Source organism: Panthera onca, chromosome C2, assembly GCF_046562875.1.
Source record: "Panthera onca isolate mPanOnc1 chromosome C2, mPanOnc1 haplotype 2, whole genome shotgun sequence".
NCBI lineage: Eukaryota > Metazoa > Chordata > Mammalia > Carnivora > Felidae > Panthera > Panthera onca.
Genome location: NC_138347.1, coordinates 85,233,449 through 85,254,175, shown reverse-complemented (window position 1 = coordinate 85,254,175; position 20,727 = coordinate 85,233,449). Strand labels below are relative to the sequence as shown.

The 20,727-nt window shown below is 39.1% G+C and overlaps 1 long non-coding RNA gene across 4 annotated transcripts in view; it reads left to right on the top strand.

Annotated features, from left to right (window-relative positions):
* The window catches only part of LOC132683425 (uncharacterized), a 54,358-nt gene that overhangs the window by 18,530 nt on the left and 15,101 nt on the right, over nt 1–20,727 (top strand). For all 4 annotated transcript variants that reach the window (XR_013557968.2, XR_009612226.2, XR_013557969.1 and 1 more), the window contains one exon: nt 3,207–3,348. This is a non-coding gene — a long non-coding RNA (uncharacterized LOC132683425). The remainder of the gene's footprint in view (nt 1–3,206; nt 3,349–20,727) is intronic.

Sequence of the window (20,727 nt, the reverse complement as noted above, 5' to 3'; positions counted from 1 at the left end):
TTAAACTGAAAGAAAGCGTTTACTACATAGTCCATGGCATTATTTTTCAATGAACATATATTGTGATTTTTTAAATTTATTTTTTATTTTTTTAATATAATTTATTGTCAAGTTAGCTAATATACAGTGTATACCGTGTGCTCTTGGTTTTGGGAATAGATTCTTATGATTCATTGCTTAACTACAACACCCAGTGCTTACCCCAACAAGTGCCCTCCTCAATGTCCATCACCCATTTTCCCCTGCCCCCCATAAACCCTCAGTTTGTTCTCTGTATTTAAGAGTCTCTGATGCGTTTGCCTCCTTCTCTGTTTGAAACTATTTTTTTTCCCCTTCTCTTGCCCCATGGTATCCTGTTTCTCAAGTTTCTCAAGTTCCACATATGAGTAAAAACATATGATATCTGTCTTTCCCTGACTGACTAATTTCACTTAACATAATACCCTTCAGTTCCATCCACATTGTTGCAAATGGCAGGATTTCATTCTTTCTTACTGCCAAGTAGTATTCCATTGCATATTTAAACCACATCTTCTTTATCCATTCATCAGTTGATGGACATTTGGGCTCTTTCCATGATTTGGCTATTGTTGAAAGCACTGCTATAAACATTGGGGTACAAGTGCCCCTATGAGTCAGCATTCCTGTGTCCTTTGGATAAATTCCTAGTAGAGCTATTGCTGGGTTGTAAGGTAGTTCTATTTTTAATTTTTTGAGGAACCTCCACACTGTTTTCCAGAGCAGCTGCACCAGTTTGCATTCTCACCAACAGTGAAAAAGGGTTCCCATTTCTCCACATCCTCACCAACATCTGTTGTTTCTTAAGTTGTTAATTTTAGCCACTCTGATTGGTGTGAGGTGATATCTCATTGTGGTTTTGATTTGTATTTCCCTGATGATGAGTGACGTGGAGCATCTTTTCATGTGTCTGTTGGCCATCTGGATGTCTTCTTTGGAAAAGTGCCCATTCATGAATTCTGCCCATTTCTTCACTGGATTATTTGTTTTTTGGATGTTGAGTTTGGTAAGTTCTTTATAGATTTTGGATTCTAACCCTTTATCTGATATGTCACTTGCAAATATCTTTTCCCATTCTGTTGGTTGCCTTTTAGTTTTGTTGATTGTTTCCTTTGCAGTGCAGAAGATTTTTATCTTAATGAGGTCCCAATGGTTCATTTTTGCTTTTATTCCCTTGCCTTCAGAGATATGCCGAGTAAGAAGTTGCTGTAGCTGAGGCCAAAGAGGTTGTTGCCTGTTTTCTCCTCTAGGGTTTTGATGGTTTCTTGTATCACATTTAGGTTTTTCATTCATTTTGAGTTTATTTTTGTGTATGGTGTAAGAAAGTGGTCTAGTTTCATTCTTCTGTATGTTGCTGTCCAGTTTTCCTAGTACCATTGGCTAAAGAAACTGTCTTTTTTTCCACTGGATACTCTTTCCTGCTTGGTCAAACATTAGTTGGCCATACATTTGTGGGTCCAATTCTGGGTTCTCTGTTCTATTCCATTGGTCTATGTGTCTGATTTTGTGCCAATACTGTCTTGATGAGTATAGCTTTGTAGTAGAGGCTAACCTCCAAGATTGTGATGCTTCCCACTTTGGTTTTCTTTTTCAACATTACCTTGGCTATTTGGGGTCTTTTGTGGTTCCATATAAATTTTAAGATTGTTTGTTCTGGCTTTGAGAATAATGCCAGTGCAATTTTGATTGGGATTGCATTGACTGTGTAGATTGCTTTGGGTAGTATTGGAATTTTAACAATATTTTTTCTTCCAATCCATGAGCATGGAATATTTTTCCATTTCTTTGTACCTTCTTCAATTTCTTTCATAAGTTTTCTTTAGTTCTCAGCATACGGATCTTTTACATCTTTGCTTAGGTTTATTCCTAGGTGTTTTATGGATCTCGGTGCAATTGTAAATGGGATCGATTTCTTGATTTCTCTTTTTTTTTTTTTTTTTTTTTGCTTCATTATTGGTGTATAGAAATGCAACTGATTTCTGTACATTGATTTTGTATCCTGCGACTTTGCTGAATATCTGTATCAGTTCTTGCAGCTTTTTGGTGGAATCTTTTGGGTTTCCTATGTGGAGTATCATGTCATCTGAAAAAACTGAAAGTTTGACTTCTTCTTTGCCAATTTGGATGCCTTTGATTTCAATATATTGTGATTTTTATTTGCTACTTTGCCTATTGTTTTAGTTAAAAAGAAAGGAAATAACTTATTTTGGGTAGTATCTATTTAAGGAATAGTTAACTAAGTAATGGTTACAAAGTGGGGCCTTCATTTATCCTGGGAGGTATAACACTTGCCATAGGAGGGAACGGCTCTTTGATTTAGGTGTTGAGTAAAACGACCCTAACAGTAGGATCAAATCATGCTGGAATGGACTTTAATGTCACTGTCCTCTCTGAACCATTCAGTTCCAAAACTGATCCTGTTAAGATCATAGCCTGTATTTGCTTCAGGTGGTGAATACCTTAGAATGCTTGTTTCTCTCTTTATGTTTGTGAAGTCGTATAAAGCAGTTGAAGTTCATGCAACAAACTTCCACTTATATTAGAATGATGCAAGATTAGATGTGCTGGTGAATGAAATCTGCTTTACTGACTTTGATTTATTTATGAAATAAACATTTATTGAGAACCTACTATTGTATTGAGATTCAAGATCACCAAAATAACTGACAGCTGTGCAATTTATAGCACATATATGATAATTAAAATTATATTTTCTCTCCTCTGCCCTCTTGCTGATAGCAAACTATGTGTCTCAGGTGCATGATTTGGGAATAAGAGAGATAGGAAAAGCGCTTTGTGGGAAGCTCTTCTTTCCTTGTCTAAGCCTGCTGAAGTCTCTTAAATAGTTTTCCACTGCCAGTTGGAGACTCATTTATAGGCTTGCAAGGGTGTCCTGAGAAACTCTTCATGACAAGTTTGAGGAGCATCACTGCAAGGTGTCAGATGAGCTCATTCTGGGTGCAGAAATTTATATAACATTAATATCAGTGAAAAGAAAACCAGTGAATACATTCTTATCATTAAGGTTAAAAAATCTAAACGTTTTGTTAATTGAATTCAGAGTATTTGCCTAGAATACTAAGGAATAGTTAACTAAGTAATGGTTACAAAGTGGGGCCTTCATTTATCCTGGGAGGTATAACACTTGCCATTTCATAGTATTTGCTATGTGCTTTTTGATTTTCCAGTTAGCACTTCAGTGGTGAATACAGAAGACAAAATTAGTACAGATCAAGTAACATGGAAAAGAAAAAAGAGACGGCACTAGATACAGAAGTAGACAACAGGAGGAGAAAACTCAGGCCTTGGCAAAAGCCACATTCCCGAACGGTAAGTCTTGCCCATGACACTCTGTGTTACAATAGTGAACTCTTACATGGCATGTAGTAGATTCCAGGAAGTTCTACAACTTTATATATGTTATGGGTGGATGCATAAAGAAAGGTACACAGGTAGATAGATAGATGAGAATTTAAGTTAGTTTTACAAGGGTTTTTTTTTCATTTTTTTCCCAATAAAGTCCATTTAGAGATGAGTTAAAGACCTCACTCAGGTGTCATTGAGAAGAGAAATCTCAGTTCTCAAGCATCTGTGGACATTCAGTCACTAAGCATGTGCCTAGAAGGAGTTAACCAGTTAACCATCTTTCAGGATTGAGCTGCCAAATTTCACCTGATTCAAAACCATTGGCCATTAAAACTGTTCAGAAATGATTAATCTTTTCTCTACCGTAAAACACATGAATGTCTTGCATTGTCAAGGGCTGTCAATATGAATGGAAATCATCATAGTGCTGTAGTATAACAAATAGTCATTTGAGTTTCTAGACATTTGATATCAAGGAAATGGTTTTTCAGCGTCCATTATTGGTTATGCAAGATGTGTGTGTATGCGTATGTGTGTCTCTGTATATGTACGTGTATACATTAACATGTATACTCATGCATATGCCCATGTGTGCATGTTTACATGTAGCTGATGACTTGACCAAAGAGATACAGATGAGAAAACTGTTGTAGGGTCTTAAAATCAATCAAAACTTACTGTTGCCTTGTAGACAGAGCACTGACAAGAAAGCTGGAATTTCTTATGCCTAAGGTACCTAAAACAGGAAGAGGGAGGCAGCCTACATGTGGGGATCAAAAGGTTCTAGGTGGGGTGGAAGGAGAATGCAGAGACCCAAAGCTAAGCAAGGTGTGACACATTAGGTATAACAGTGAATGACGAGGGGAGAGTAGCAGGGCTTGCCAAAGGCTGTGAAAGGTGGGAGAATGACATTGGGCAAAGAGGGAAATAGAGGCGATTGACCAGCATGACCTTCTCGTACATGAGATTTGTTTTGTGTTCCTGGCTCTTTTCTCATTCTTTTCTTGGTCCTGTTAGGGCTTGACTTGGTAGATACTGGCCCAGGTGATTCTGAGAACTCTTGATATACATATTTTAAAACCAAACATTATGAGAGAGATAACTTTATTAAGTAGACATTAACTACACATTGAATTGGGTTTTTGGACCATATTTTGATGTATAGTCCCCTTTTCCCTCTTTTCCTCTTTGTGCTCACACGAGATTACACAGTTACAGACTGTATTTTTTTAAAAAAAGAGCTTTAAATAAATTCTTCCAGATGCTAAAGCCTCGATGATTCAAACAAAAAATACAAGTATACCAGGAAAATTCATACATTAATTCATTGGTTCAATAAATATTTTCTTAGACTTTGCGCTAAGCCCAAGGGACATGGCTGTGAAGAAGTCAAGGGGCCTGTCCTCCTAGGGTTTACAATCCGGTGGGGGAGGGTGAACTATTTCTATTCTTTCCCAGGTCCTATCACACACATTTTTTGAATCAGTCTTGCCTGTTTCAGAATCACGCATCCAGTATGGGAAATTCAGAAATTCATTTGGGAGTAGCAGTATTAGAATTTGAATTTGTCTCTGCATCCAGTCATTCATAGAATTCCCAAATGTAGTGTCTCTTTTTGACAATGGGATAGGCTTTCAGGACCAGATGTCAGTGTTGATAAGCCTATAGGCAGTGACTCAAGACAGTGTCCTTCATATTTATGGGGGAACATAAATGTTACTTTATTCCCCCATCTTTAACGCACTCGACTGAATGAGGGGATACTTTAATAGCTAAAACAAAATTGTTTCCATACTTACCTCAGTTCTTATAAAAAGTTTGGGTCATTTTTATCAAACAACTATATTTCTTAATAATGTAAGTGAAGTATAGAAAATTTAGTTTTGAAGCAGGATAAGAAAGAAATATAATGCAGTTTTTGAAATCAAAGGAGATTTTCTGGTTTGTGTCTCTCGACCACGGCTCTCAACCCAAGTGTCTTGAAGGAACACATGATCAGCTTTGTATGAATTAGTGAAGGAACATTTCCATCTCCACTTAGTTCAAAATCTACATGTAATTATTAATAATGATTTATAATTCTAAAGAAAATTTTTCTGATAGTTCAAGGTACTTTTAAAAGACAGGCAACTTTCCAAAACCTGGGGAACCTCTTACTAGAAAGGATTATAGTTTAAGAGACCAACCTGCCTTACCCTAGTTGATCCATGTTTTCTCTTTATGTCCATGCCTGATTTTTAAGGCACAATAGATCTTCAAGGTCTCTAAACACAGCATACATTTATGATGATTCCTTCATCATAATTTGGGCCATATGACCCTTCTGCACCCATTGAGCTAATAGTTAACTGATCATTTGGCTTAAGAATTTCATTTAAAATAGTTCTGGGGTGCCTGAGTGGCTCTGGTTAAGTGTTAAGTGTTCGACTCTTGGTTTTGGCTCAGGTCAAAAGCCCACAGTTTTGTGAGTTGTAGCCCCACATTGGGCTGCGCACTGACAGTGTGGAGCCTGCTTGACATTCTCTCTCTTTCTCTCTCTCTCTCTCTCTCTCTCTCTCTCTCTCTCTCCCTCTCTCTGTCCCTTCCCCACTCGCTCTGTCTCTGTCTCTCTCAAAATAAATAAATAAACTTAAAAAATTTTAAAATAGTTCTGAAGATAAAAGGAATAGAAGGAGATGTTACTTGGCCCTTTTTGTCAGATATCCTCCATTTATTTTAGAAGTGTTTTTTCAAGGAATGGCACCAGGAGTGTGGCCATGAAAATGTATACAAGCATTGGCTGGTGGAACACTGAGGGGTTGAGGGAGGCAGGCTCTGACTCTGTGTCCTGCTTCTGCTACAACCTGGTCAGGCAGCCTTGGGCATACTTAACATCCCTCTTTCCTAGCAACTCATTTTGTTTGTCTTGACAATGTAGGCTTATGAAATGGGGTCCATCTACGGCTGTTAGTGTTTCAAGGATTGGGTTTTGGGGGATGGGTGTCTGTAAATCCCCATAAATAGCATGCATAATTCTGTTTTTGGACATTATTTTTTTCCCACTGGGTCCATAACTTTATTCAGAGTCTCCAAAGGCTCTGAGATCCTTAAAAGAACATTTAGAGGATCACTCAAATCTTTTCAGTAGGAACATTCTATGGCCATTGGCTGTCTGTGTTCATGTGTGTGCACATTTTCTTCTAGACTATAAAAATGTGTTTGGCCTATTTGAAGGAAAGATTCTGACGAGGATATGCTTAGAAATCCTTCTAGAAGGCCAAAAGCTCTGATGCTGAGACATGGCTGGAAATCCCAGTTCCATCATACATAGCATATATAGGTATATATATACACGTGTATAGGTATATAAATATATATACACGTGTATATACTCATATATGTAAAAGTACTACATATATTGCATTAAAGGCAGCTCTGATCAAGTTTTCCAAAGTGGTTGCTTAGAATGTCAGTGTCAGACCTGACAAAGCTTTAACAACTTCAGCCTCAGTATTAAGCCAGTATGTATTTAAAAATCTTTCCTAATAACAATTTGTTTTAGATATGTCTCTTATAAGTAGCATATAGCTGTTTTTCCCCCCAACTTGACAACCTCTGTGTTTTCACTGATTAATTACATTTATAACTTATTTAATTATATTTATTTATTTAATTACATTAATTGCATTCATTTAATTGCATTTATTTAAATTTATTTTTATTACTTGTATATCCTATTTACTATGCTTTGTATGCTTTTTTCTAATTTCTTATTTCTTGCCCTCCTTTGAGTCGACTACATTTTTAAAATTCTTCTTACCTGGGTTAAAAGTTTTAGAATCTATTTCTAGAGTTTTAGTCACTACTCCTAAAATTTTAACACCTAATTTATATGCTTTTAGTTTACCTTTGGCATTCTACTTCTTCCATTTGTATTTCTTTTTATTTCAGTAGTTCTTTCAGATTTCTTTAGCATTTTTTTCAGTGATGATTTTTGCATATTATGACCTCTCTAATCCTTATTTGTCTTTCACTTTTGAACAACAGTTTTGTTGGTTATAGAATTCTAGGTTGACAGAATTTTCTTTCAACACTTTGAAGATACTATTCAATGATTTTCTTTTGCTACTGATGAGCAGTCCAGATAGTGCTAAGTAGCTAAGATGTCTATTTTCCCTGATTGCTTTTGATATTTGATATTTTTCTTTGACACTCTACAGTTTCACTCTGAAATGTTCTGGGTGTGAATTTGATTACATATATATTGATATTGATATTTATTTATTTTTAACTAATTTACTTAGTTTTAAGTAGACTCCATGCCCAACATGGAGCTTGAACTCACGACCCCGATATTAAGAGTTGCATGCTCTACTGATTAAGCCAGTCAGATGCCCCTATGCATTTATATTTTCAGTAAAGTGCTATGCTGTGATAACTGTCTTGACATCTCCCCCAAACAATAAGTATTGATACAGAACATCTTCCCATGTCTATAAATATTTGTCTACTCTGTCAAATTCAATTATTGCATTTCTGGGGCCCGTGGGTGACTTGGTCGGCTAAGCATCCGACTTTGACTCAGATCATGATCTCACAGTTCATGAGTTTGAGCCCCACATCAGGCTTTGCACTGTCAGTGCAGAACCTGTTTGGGATTCTCTTTCTTTCTCCTTCCCCACTTGTGCTCTCTCTCTCTCAGAATAAAGAAATAAACTTAGAAAAAAGTTAAATTATTGCATTTCTGTATAGTTTGAGATTAAAGTATTTAATCTCATTTTTTATTTGCATAAAATCATACATACACATATGCCAGAAAAAGAGGTCATAATGTCTATGTAAGTATTGGACACTCCTGACGTGCTGAGTAGCTTACCCATGCACTGAAGCCACTCAGGCTGTGTTAAGGACTGCAGACTGTATGCATCTCCTCCCAACTCTATATTTAGTAATATCACTTTGGTCACAGTGGGAATATTTACACTATGAAAATCGACTAATGCTGCAAATCAGGGATTTTTTTTTCTGGAGAATTTTTTCTTTTTTTTAAGTTTACTTATTTTGAGAGCGAGAGAGAGAGAGTGCACATGCATGAGTGGGGGTGGGGTAGAGAGAGAGAGAAAGAGAGAGAGAGAGAGAGAGAGAATCCCAATCAGGCTCTGCGCTGTCAGTGCACAAGTCCCGACATGGGACTTGATCCCATGAACTGTAGGATCATGACCTGAGCCAAAACCAAGAGTCAGAGGCTTAACAGACTGAGCCACCCAGGTGCCCCCTGGCACATTAGTTCTTAAACTTTCACCAACACACCACCAGTGATCTTCCTTCTGGTAGAAACTTGTTACCTTTTGCCAGCATCCATCATACCCATCTTCTGTAAGCTCAGCCTTGCTGAGATCCAGAAACACTCATGACTTCTGCAAGAAGTCTGTTGGTAGTCTCAAAGTCTACTCACTAGTGGGCCATAAAATCATTCATTCATCTGTTAGTACATTTGTTTAATGAATATTTTTGAAGGCCTAATATGGACCAAGGAGCACGGTGGGCAGGAAGAACACAGATGACCAAGAACAGGACATCTAACAAGTCAAAAGTCAGTTTTAATCTCCAGTGTACCTTCTCTCTACCACTTGGCATGATCATTCGTTGGGCTGTATTCCTAAGGCCCAATGTGCCTCAGCCTAATCTTCCTGCATTATGACATCCATGTCAACTAAATGGGGGCGAAGATGTGGCCAGAAGTATGGCATGGGTTGGTTGCTTTTGTTTATAAGCATGAACTTCTCTTAGCAAATACTGCTCTAGCCTTCCAGAATAAAGAGTAGCAGAACCCACTGTTTATCTATAAGCTCTTATAACCTCATCAGGCGTCTCTAAGTAAACAATTTTAATTAAGTTTTCACCTATAGAATTATACATTTTGAAATAAATTTTAGAGGTTTGGGAATTGATTCCTACTTACCGTAATACCAAGAAGACTACTTAAAAATTTAAATTCTTGAGACATCAAGTACTCTTTCAAAGTTATATTTTGATGAGTTCAGGACAAATTAATAAAAAACAGATGAATGAAGTTATTCTGGAGTTCACATGGGCTTAAAAATTAAGCTAGATATATTGACAAAATATGTTGTGGCTTTTGCCAACTTTCCAGATTTTTTAAGAAGTTTGAAACATTTTGTTGAGCTGAAAATGTGACTGAAACTACTAATGGACTATTTAACCAGCATAGTGTCTGTTATTTAGCCAGCGTAGTGTCTGTTAAAACAATATCGAATTTTTAATTGAATTGATTATTCCACTTTTATGAAGATATGATAAAGTTAGTATCTTAGTTTACTAAATTAAAAACAAAAGGAATTATATGTTTCATAGATTAATTATAGGTGTCTCATAATTAATGTGTTAGTAACATGAAAACATCAAAACTAGGATCCAAGTTTAGTTATTTATGAGGCCTTGTAAGCTCTTCAAAATATTAAGCCGTTATGTAAATGATTGCATAAATTAAGAAAACATGAAAATTCCGAGATATATGTTACAATATTTCCTAAACATTCATAAACCTGTGAAGCAAATCTATCTTTCACATTCAAAGTGGTTTGAGACAAAAACACAAAAAATCTTGTTCAAAAATCTTGAAGAAGTCATTCAAAATATTAGGAGAGGTGTCAGAAGAGAAAAATGTGATTGCCCAGAGAGTTTTTCAGTGAGCTCAAATGGTAAGGAGCCATGGAAGAACGGCCGAATAAATGAGGATTAATGCAAAAGGGGCACAGTTTTGTTTAGAGGCTAAAAGAAGGGTTAGTTTTAAAATGCATTAAGCCTCATGAAACACCGAAGACCTCAAAAAGGACATTGAAAGCAAGAAGAAAAAGATGTCTAGCTTGGGAATGACAGACTACCGGTGACCCTTGAACAGCATGGGTTTGAACTGCATGGCCCACTTATACACAGATTGTTTTATAGTACAGTACTATAAATATATTTTATCTTCCTCATGGTTTTCTTACTAACATGTCTTCTCTAGCTTGTGTTATTGTAAGAATACAGTATATAATACGCATAACATACAAAATATGTGTTAATCGACTCTTTATGTTATTGGTAAGGTTTCTGGCTGACAGTAGCCTATTAGTAGTTAAGGGAGTCAAATGTTATATGTGGATTTTTGACTGTGGCGGGGAGGGGTTGGGAGATGGTGTTGGCCTCCCTAACCCTTACATTGTTAAAAGTTCAACTGTAATATTAATAGAAGGTGGAAAGAAGACAGATAAAATAAACGCTTTTCTTCCTTATTAAAGAATATAGTATTCAGATTCAAAAATGTAGGGTAAATATTCTAGACAGAACACATGACTTAGGATAGGATAAAAAGTTTAAACAAGTCCATGCCTTTAAGTAGATTTGTGCCTCAATTTTTGAGTGATAATATGCAGGATGATCACTAGATCTACAGATGTGACTACCAATCCATTCTGACAGAACTTAAGGAGATGTTGCCAGGAGTGGGGCCAGGAGACAAGAAATGGAGCACATGCTGTTGCTGTTAACGAAAGGAGAAACTGTTGAGCTACGAACTTATAATGCTGATCCTGGGCAAGAATTGAAAAAAATTAGAAATCTAATGATTTCTAAGCACCTAATGGAAAAGCTGAGTTATTAGTTGTCAGAACCAAATACAGAAGAACCAAATACATTGACAAGCTGTTACCTTATTCTCCTCAAGATGATACAGTCTGTCATTAAAAACCTGGATGGCAGAAAAGTTGGTTGGATTAACAGCATGTCTCTGTGATTATGGAGAGAGATTCTTTAGAAGATGAAAGGGTCTTAACCTTGATCCTGTTCTGTTCAGTGTCTATTAATGACTTAAATGAGGGCATATATAATATTCATCACATTTGCAGAGAAGTCCAGATTGGGAGGGAAACAGATGACAAGTGTAAAAAGATACCCAATTCCTGGAACTATGGGTTTAAATTAACATGATGAAAATTAAAAAAGAGTACTATAAAGTTATGGGTTTAGGTTAAAAAAAGAAAAAATCAAAGCCTAAAGGAGGGGTTGGGAGTTGGGCATGGCAACAGTTCGTGGGAAATGTGGATGGACCATCTCAGTTACTCTGTTTCCTTTTGAAAAGTCAAGTCACCCCGTGTTACAATGGTCAGAAAGAACATTTTGATTAGAGTGTTCACTTTGGAGGAGGAAAGTAGTAAGGATGGGGATGATTCTTATAGTTAACTAAAACTGGTGGCTGGTTGAATGAATGGTCGGACCTACATCCAACAGGCCAACTTACCTGTGAAAGTGTGGAACAGGCAAAGGATTTTGAACAAGTAATGTTCTGGAACAATTCCTGAACTAGACTGTTGGGTGTCTCTGTGTTTTTGAAGAAGTCCCATAACTTTTATTAGCCTCAGTTTCCTTGGCTGAAAAGTGAAGATAAAAATACCTGCTTTGAAGAGTTGCCATGAGGATTATTGACGTGTAAGAGACCTCTCTCAGGGTCTGCCAGGTGTGTGCTTGGGAAATAGTAGCTATTAGTATAATAATGACCATTTCACTGGTTCTGGGCCATAGAATCATGTGTGGACTTCACAGATTAGGATGCCCTCATAGTTCACTGGTCCCCAGGAATAGGGTACATATAAACAAGATTAAGAGGAGTATGAGGACACCATCTTTATGAAGACTGCACTCAGGATCAGATTTTTAAATTTTGATGAAAGTGGTCTCTATTGGAAGCAAATGTTATTTGATACATATATCGTAAAGGAAGAGGACACCCAAACTCTGAGGTTTAAGGCTGCAGATGATGGAGACTGATTTGAGACTAGGTGCTAATGCTAATAGAGATTTAACTGCTAAGGATTTTTAAAGGACCATTAATGTTTTTATTAGTGCTCTGATACAAAGCTCTACAGTTTTTGAGGGGTCTGCCTAACCTTATTTCCCGCATAAAGTCTGTTATTTTTCTTTTTTTCTTTTTAAAAAAAAAAATTAAATTTTTTTCTTTTTTTTGAGAGACAGAGAGACAGCACGAGCAGGGGAGGATCAGAGAGAGAGAGGGAGACACAGAATCTGAAACAGGCTCCAGGCTCTGAGCTGTCAGCACAGAGCCCGATGCGGTGCTCGAACTCACAAACGGTGAGATCATGACCTGAGCCAAAGTTGGACGCTTAACTGACTGAGCCACCCAGATGCCCCAAGTCTGTTATTTTTCACGTGCAATTTTGCAGAAAACAAGGTTTTCTTCAATTACACATACATTGTACTATAACAGAAATGCTGTAGATGGAACGTAGGAATGTAAGTGAAACCTGATATTTACCTGATACCTTACACAGAAAGTAGTGAGAGAGAACCTTGGTTTAAACCTTTGAGTAGCTGGGTTCTAATCTGAGCTCTTCTCCCGTTGGCTGTGTGTCATGGGCTGACTTGTGTATCCTGAAATTATAGTACTATCCCCAGTACCTCAGAATGTGACTGAATTTGGAGATAAGGTCTTTAAAGAGATATTTAAAGTTAAATTAGGTCGTTAGGGTGGTCCCCAATCCAATGTGACTGATGTCTTTAGAAGAAGAGATTAGCACACCTACAGGCTCAGAGGGAAGACCACGTGGAGACACAAGGGGAGGAAGGCAATCTAGAAGCCAAGGAGAGAGGCCTCAGAAGAAACCAGCCCCTCCAGCAACTTGATCTCAGACTTTAGCTTCCAGAGCTGTGAAAAAATACATTTGTGTTGTTTAGCCAACCAGCCCATGGTACTTTGTGATGGTGGCCCTAACAAACTAATGTACAGTGTAACTCTAAATTTAACCTCTTCGAATTTCATTTCCTCATCTTTAAAATGTAGATTATGACATAAAAATTGGTGGCATTTTATTTTATTTTTTTAGGTTTATTTATTTATTTTGAAAGGGAGAGAGAGCATGAGCAGGGAAGGGGCAGAGAGATAGGGAGAGAGGGAAAATCCCAAGCAGACTCCACACTGCCAGCACAGAGCCCTACTCAGGGCTCAAACTCCTAAAATCATGAGATCATGACCTGAGCTGAAATCAGGAGTCAGACGTTTAGCCGACTGAGTCACCCAGGCGCCCCTAAAATGGGTGGTACTTTAAAATAAACAAATAAAATAACCTATTTCATATGGGAGGAGGGAGGGGAGATGAGCAAAAAATAGTACTGAATCATGGTGGCTTTTATATTTTATTTCCCTAAATGTCTGAGAGGGAAAATATATGTATATCTTGACTTGAAAAGACCAAAAATGCTGTGTTAAAACTAAATAAGTGAATGGTAATCATTTATAGGAAAAATTCCCAGTAGTGTGATGCCATCAATTAGAGAGTACTCCAAGGGAATTTCAATTATAATTTGATCCCCTCGCCCCCCCAAATTTCAATTTGCATAAATCAGCTCTTCAGAAACACACCTATTGCATAAATCAGGACACACCCGCACTTGTTAAATACTCGAGGTTTGATTTATTCAAAGATTTCAAATGCTAAGAGCGGTCTAGGCCTGCCATTATTGTGATGCATGCATCAGCTGCAGTTGATAATCAGAGCTGTGTTGGGCATTCCACTTTGCACCTCCTAGGGCACCAATTTTCAGCGACTGTTAGAACCCAATAGAAAAATCTCACCTAAGATTCATCTGTGAGCTAAATTACAGGGAAGCCATTATCATTCATTTTACATGCACTATTGTTCTGGGGTGTCAGCCGAGCACCTCTAGATCAGAGGGAAGAATTTTGCTAGCTTTGAGAATCCTGAGAGTTGAAATTTCCAAATTTCTTAATTGAACCAAAAGGGTAAATTGAATCCCCACTAGATGCCTCGCCCTGGATGCCTGAGTTCTGGAGTGGGGATGGAGGAGTAGATATTTAAAATCTGGTTGGAAGAGACCAAACAAATACCAAACAATTAGAAATCAATGAAATGTTAAGTTATATGGAATTAAGTGAAAAGGGATTTCAGAGAAGGGCAAGAACAGTGTAAACTTGAGGAAGTGGATGAGGCTGAGGGAGGAGGAAGAATTTGGATATGGAAATTTGAAGTAGAGGATACATTGGAGGTTATTTTGGGGGGGGATGCAATTTGAGGGGAAGGTTGTAAGCATGTGTTGCGTGTATGTGATCAGGCACTGCTTTCTGCAGGGAGCGGTGAGGGAGCATGAGCAAAGGCATGTAAGTGAGGAACCTAGATTCCGTGCATAATGAACAAAGAAAAATCTGGCTGTGAGAAAAAGATGTGCAGTTCCATCCCATTTATTGCCAGGATTAAGAATGTGTTCTTTCTAAATCCTGAGAATAACCTACAATATTAAGCATTACCAGCCTCATTTTGCAGATAAAGGAACTGAGTCTTAGAGAAATTAAGTGACTTGCCTTCAGTCACACGTATTAAATGCACAGCCTCCAAAGTCTCCCAGAGGTTGTCTAGGCGTAGTGGAGCGTATGTAGGTCTGAGTGGGAATCACAAATGAATGGATGCTGCTGGTCCCCACGGTAGCATCCACTTTGCCAGCTGCATCCCTCAGCTGCATTCATTCCCCGGGAGGATACAGCCCTCGAGACCTTGGCTAATGACCATTATGCATGGGGTACAAAAGGCCGGCCCCTTTGTTCAAGCTGGAAACCACTTTGTGATGTGCTTTGTGCTCCAGAGCTTTTTCATGGGCTCCGACTGAAGCTCATCTGAAGCTGAGATCACATTCTTGCGTTCTTCTCCTCCCTCCTCTCCATACACTCTGTATTTCATCCTTTACTCCCTTTCTGCCAAGAGCACTCCCCTGATATATCAAACCTTACTAAGACACAATCATTCAGCAGATAGGTCTCAAATCGTGTTTGGGATGCGCAGTGTTATCACTGCTGCAAGTGCTAACACTATGTTGTGCAACCATCACCTGTCCGGCAGCCTGTGCTGAGCAAGCAGTGGGAGTGGTGATGGTGACCTCCACCTTCAGCCAGCATGTATATGTTAAGCACTGTACCTGCATCTTTGCACCTAAAGCTTATGACTAACCCTCCAAGTTAGGTTCTGTGATAATGCCTGTATTCATATATATTCATAGATGAGGAAAATCTGGTCCACAGAGTATATGTATGTATGTATGTATGTATGTTACCTGTTTGTGATCGCACAGCTTGTAAGTTGCACAGTCAGGATTCTAACACACTTGTGTTTAAAGTCAAAGTTAGCTCCAAAAACTAGTTTGTGCATACTGGCACATGTACCTTACTAAATGTGTAATTGACTGAAATGCTTAGGAACCATGGCTCAGCACAGACAGGGCAGCACGTAGTTCCACTCTGTGTTGAAGGGAGCACCAAGTTATAATGGTGGGTCCAATCTAATCCCTGAAATGTGTCACTATAAATACAAAATGATTTGAAGTCTACAGAGCATAACAGAAGATGGTAAAGTGGGCAGAGGAGTATGAAGTAGTCAGGAGATACAGTGACCACATAACTGATTGTTCAAATTGGAACACTATTGAGGATGGTAGGAGAGGCCATTAGTAATTACACGAGGATAACAAGTGTAAGCCAAGACTGTAGCAAATGAGGATGTATGATCACCGCAGTAATAAGAGGCAACAGGAAGCTATAGTAGGTTCTTGAGCAGGGGCGTGAAAGAATTCTTCTGTCACTGGTACGCAACATGATGAAGAAGAAGCCTTGGAGGTGAGAGAACAGCAGATAGTAGATTGTTCTAGCGCTACAGTGTGTGATGTGTCTGGGTTTCTGTCCTGGCTTCTCGTTTTTTCTCTAGTTCATTGTTATGAAAATAGTCATCCTTTCTGGACCGCAGCATGCTTGGCAGAAGCTCTCAGCCAATTGTCTCCAGGTGATCAGAACTCTGTCCAGGTACTTCTGACCATTGGATCTAACCAGTGGACTCTGCCTTAGAACCAAAATATCCTGGCTCTGTTCCCTGGAACATTGCATCTCCATGGGGTGTCCCAGGCCCTGCAGGGCCTTGTAATTGTCCCCACGGACACTTTTGCATGAACATGAAGGGGAGGATGTGTGAGGATGCACACCTGCCATGAGACACTCAGGGTTTCTGCCTGGACAGATTTGTCCTAAAGGTCATTTCCCTCTGGGCTAAAGCAAGAAAGTAAATGGAAAAGGTTTGTATGAAAGGTCTAGGGTTTTTGGCTTTATGTTCCTCAGAGTTTACAGCAATCCTGGGTTAAATGATGAGGCCTCCTACCCTCATGTAGGTCCTTATTGCTGTCTTTTTGCCTGGGGTTTTAAATCCATTGCGTTACCTTTACAGAGTTAAGATTAAGGTCAATAGTTCTAATCATGTGGGTTTCAGAGGGGGAAAATTAATAGAGGACCTGTTATTATCGATGGAGAACTCCTTTGTAAAAAGGTAGACTATGGACTTGCAGCATTAAAGAGAGAGAGAGAGAGAAAGAATGTATCTCCAGCAAATCTCCAGGGTCTGAAGAGATCCAAGGAAAAAAAAATTAAACATGTAGCCTGTGTCATTTGGAATTGAAACACAGGGTTTTTCATGAAGCAGCATTCTGTGCCCTGGACCTTGGGAAAATACTGTCTCTTGGTCTGCTTTCAAGGAGAATAAAAGAAACAAGGAAACTGAGGAATAAATGAAGCAAATTTAGGGAAGAGCCCTTGAGGTGTGAACGTGGGAGTTTGCCTCTGAATGCAAGTTGATGGTCCAGGTATAAAGAACTTGAGCTTGCGAGATGGGCGTAGAGTGTATTCGTGTGATTTACAACGTAGTGAAATGCACCCAAAGCTTGGAATACTACAGATGAGGGCTCAAATCCTAGAAATATCATTTAATGATCTTGGGACTTTGGATAAGATCCCTAACCTCTAAGCTCTATATTCTGTAGCTACAAACTGTCAGGGGAAAACAGCGCCCCCGAGGTCATCAGGCCATGTAAATGAAGTGCTGTTTGTCACGTCTGGAGTGTGGAGCCTGGTGCTCAGTGAAGGGCAGCTTTTGCTCAAACAAGGCACTCACAGGCTGATTTCTGCCTCCTCTATGCTCCTGTACTACTCTGTACAGCCCACTCTTTTTTGTTTTTTAATTTTTTAATGTTTATTTATTTTTGAGAGAGAGAGAGGGAATGGGAGAGGGGCAGAGAGAGATAGAGAGAGACACAGAATCCAAAGCAGGCTCCAGGCTCTGAGCTGTCAGCATAGAGGTGGACATGGGGCTCGAACTCACAAACCGTGGGATGGTGACCTGGGCCAGAGTCAGGCATTTAACTGACTGAGCCACCCCGGTGCCCCTGCACAACCCACTGTTAAGGCACGTATCATACCATCTTATACTAGTTGTCTTGTGCCTCCTCCATCATATCACTCGTTTCTCCTTGTATTCCAGAGCCTGGCATACAGGTGCTCAGAACATATTACATATATATATATACATACATATATATATATATATATATATAATATATTATATATAATAATACATGTATATTAATATATACATATGTACATATATAATACTTATATATGCATCTGTATATACATATAAAATATATATACATATATGTTTTAATAATAGCTTCAAGGCAATATTCTCTTTAAATCTTGAATCAATAAAGTTTTCGTTCCTTTTTTAAAGAAGAGGCTATCTAAAAGTAGAATTGCATTTACACGTGTTTTTTTGTTCTTTTTTTTTTTTTAAGATGTACACTTCCAACGCCATTTCCCCATAAAAAACAGGAGAAACTCACAGAGCTTCTTTTTGTCTGGGGTCCCTGTGAGGATTAAATGACTCAGGGTCTGTGAAGGGCTCGGCACAGGCCTAGTTCTGAGCAGGTGCTCAGTAAGCACTTGTGGTCATTTATGTTCAACTAGCTGTGTATTTGCTATTATAGAGAATAGCATTTGAGGTCGCTTGATTTATAATTTTTGTTTTTTAGAAGATACATTTATGTTAAGAAACCTAATAACATGCTCACTACTGATTATTTGGAAAATACAGGCAATACTGATTCCTCAGCTTACTGAAGGGCTTCTTTTTTGAGGCTCTCGTGGAGTTGGGTGAGCAACACTCATCTTAGAAGACATGAGAGAATCGGAGGCCAGAACTGGGATCCCCAGACAGACCTGTAGACGTAGAAGCCCTCTGGCCCAGGGCCTTGGTCTGGGCTTGGAGCACATTTTCTGCTGGGATTCCTGAATGGCTTTGAAGAACATTATCAGTGAGGGGCCCAGCTACATGATGTCTTTCAATCCAGTCTGTATTTCCGAAGCTGTCTTAATGGAACCCGAGTGTTGCTCTGGAACCTCTGGCACGGGCCTGATTGTCTTGCCGCTGCTAGAGTCCGCATCTGCACTCAGACTGCCTGGGTTGCCATCCGGCCGTCTCCTGCCTGACCCCAGGTTCGGGCGAGGTTAGTCGAATGTTGATTTGTAAAAGTCTGTAGGGTCAATTAGGCTATGCCCACATTTATGACCACTGTGTTGTCTCATCAGCTGTTTTAAACACATTCTCTCATTTTAAACCACTCAACCAAATGGAGACCCTGCCCTCTCTCCCACTCATCAAACTGACCCTTTAGTAGCAGAACCAGTGACTGCATAGGAAATGGCCCATTTGGCTGTGTGGCTGCAACAAACCCTCACTGTCTTCTCATTCTTTCCACAAGTGAAGAGCATTACCAAGGATAGGACAACAATTACATTCTCTCAATTCAATCTCAGAAGGAGCTTCCAGGGGTGCCCGGGTGGCTCCGTCGGTTGAGCACCCAACTTTAGCTCAAGTCATGATCTCATGGTTCATGGGTTTGAACCCCACATCCGGCTCTGTGCTGACAGCTCAGAGCCTGGAGCCTGCTTTGGATTCTGTGTCTCCCTCTCTCTCTGCCCCTCCCCTGCTTTCACTCTCTCTCTCTCTCTCTCTCTCTCTCTCTCTAAAACAAATAAACATTAAAAAAAATTTTTAGAAGGAGCTTCCAGATTGGCCCTTCCCATCCATCCTTATTGTCTAGCCTTCTTGAAGCCCTATAAATGTGCTCATGCCACCTTACAAAGTACTGGCCATCTTGTCCCAGCTCACACTTCCCATCTCACTTCCTGGAAGGAGATGTGGCCAGTATCCAGCTGCCCCAGGCATTTTGCTGCCCAGGAGTTTATCACAGTTGTCCGTAAGTCCATGTCTTTCAAATGTTGTTCTCTTTGCCTAGAATATTCTTCCATTTTGGAAAAATCTTGCTCATCCTTCGTTGGCAAACTTGAAAGTCATAGCCACGGCACTCTTTGTTGACTCTGGAAAAACAAAGAATTATCCCCTCCTTCTCAATGCTCTCAGAGTTCTCTGTTTTGTCTCTGTTAGGGCCCTTATGGTGTATTTACACGTGTGCCTCCTCTCACTGAACTGTGGGATTGAGAATGGCACAGATAGCTCAGATTCAGAAGGCCATCCCTGGAACCCAACACCTATTAGGTGCGATGTTGGAGGAACAGCTACTGACTGGATAGAAGGTTCTTTTGCTCATATAAAATGGGCTTTACACTGCTGTACTTAGTGATTTAATGTAAAATGATAAACTTTAAAGAGGAAAAACTTTCCTGACCTGTTGCAACGTACAGCAAGAGATTTTATTGCTTATTTCTGTTCTCATCTGCCATATGGCTTTCCATTCACAAACTGCTCTAGTGAGAATTACTTTTGCAGGTAATTTTCTAATGATTGTCTTGGGATAAACAAATTTATCAGACTTGTTTGGCTAATGTATTCAAGGAGGTTCACAGGGGAAAAGATTAATCATCTAAGAAGCAAGCCGGTGTCTGTCATTAAGCGGAAGAGTCCAGAGATGATCAGAGCTGAGCGGGTGGTTGCTATGACTGCAGATACTTTTCTCTCCCTTTGTGAGGTCAACGGCAGCTCCCAAGCTGATTGGCTAAAATTAGATTATCCTGCTGACCAACCATGGGGAGTTAATTTCATCATAAAGAGTGAAATGGTGGGAAATCCTGCCGTGATGCTACAAAGGAATTTTTTTTCGAAACCCACAGAGTCCAAGTTTGCTTCTATTATAATTAATATGTTCTTTGTAATAAAATAATTTAAGGAAAGCACACAACAGCATTTGCTTATTATTTTGTATATCCATATAAGCTTTAATCTGGTTTGTCCTCAAACCAACTCTAAAAGCTAAAGTAACCTATTTTTTCCTGTCTTACCTCCATAACCGAAGACAGTCATCATGTGTGTGTTTATATGATTGGAGATAAGCTAATTGCGGAAAACAAAAAAGGAGCTGGCACAGTTAAAGGTATTTGCTTACAGGGCTCTTGCCCTAGGGAAATAGCATCACAAAAACCTTTAAGCAGAAATACCTACCTTTGGA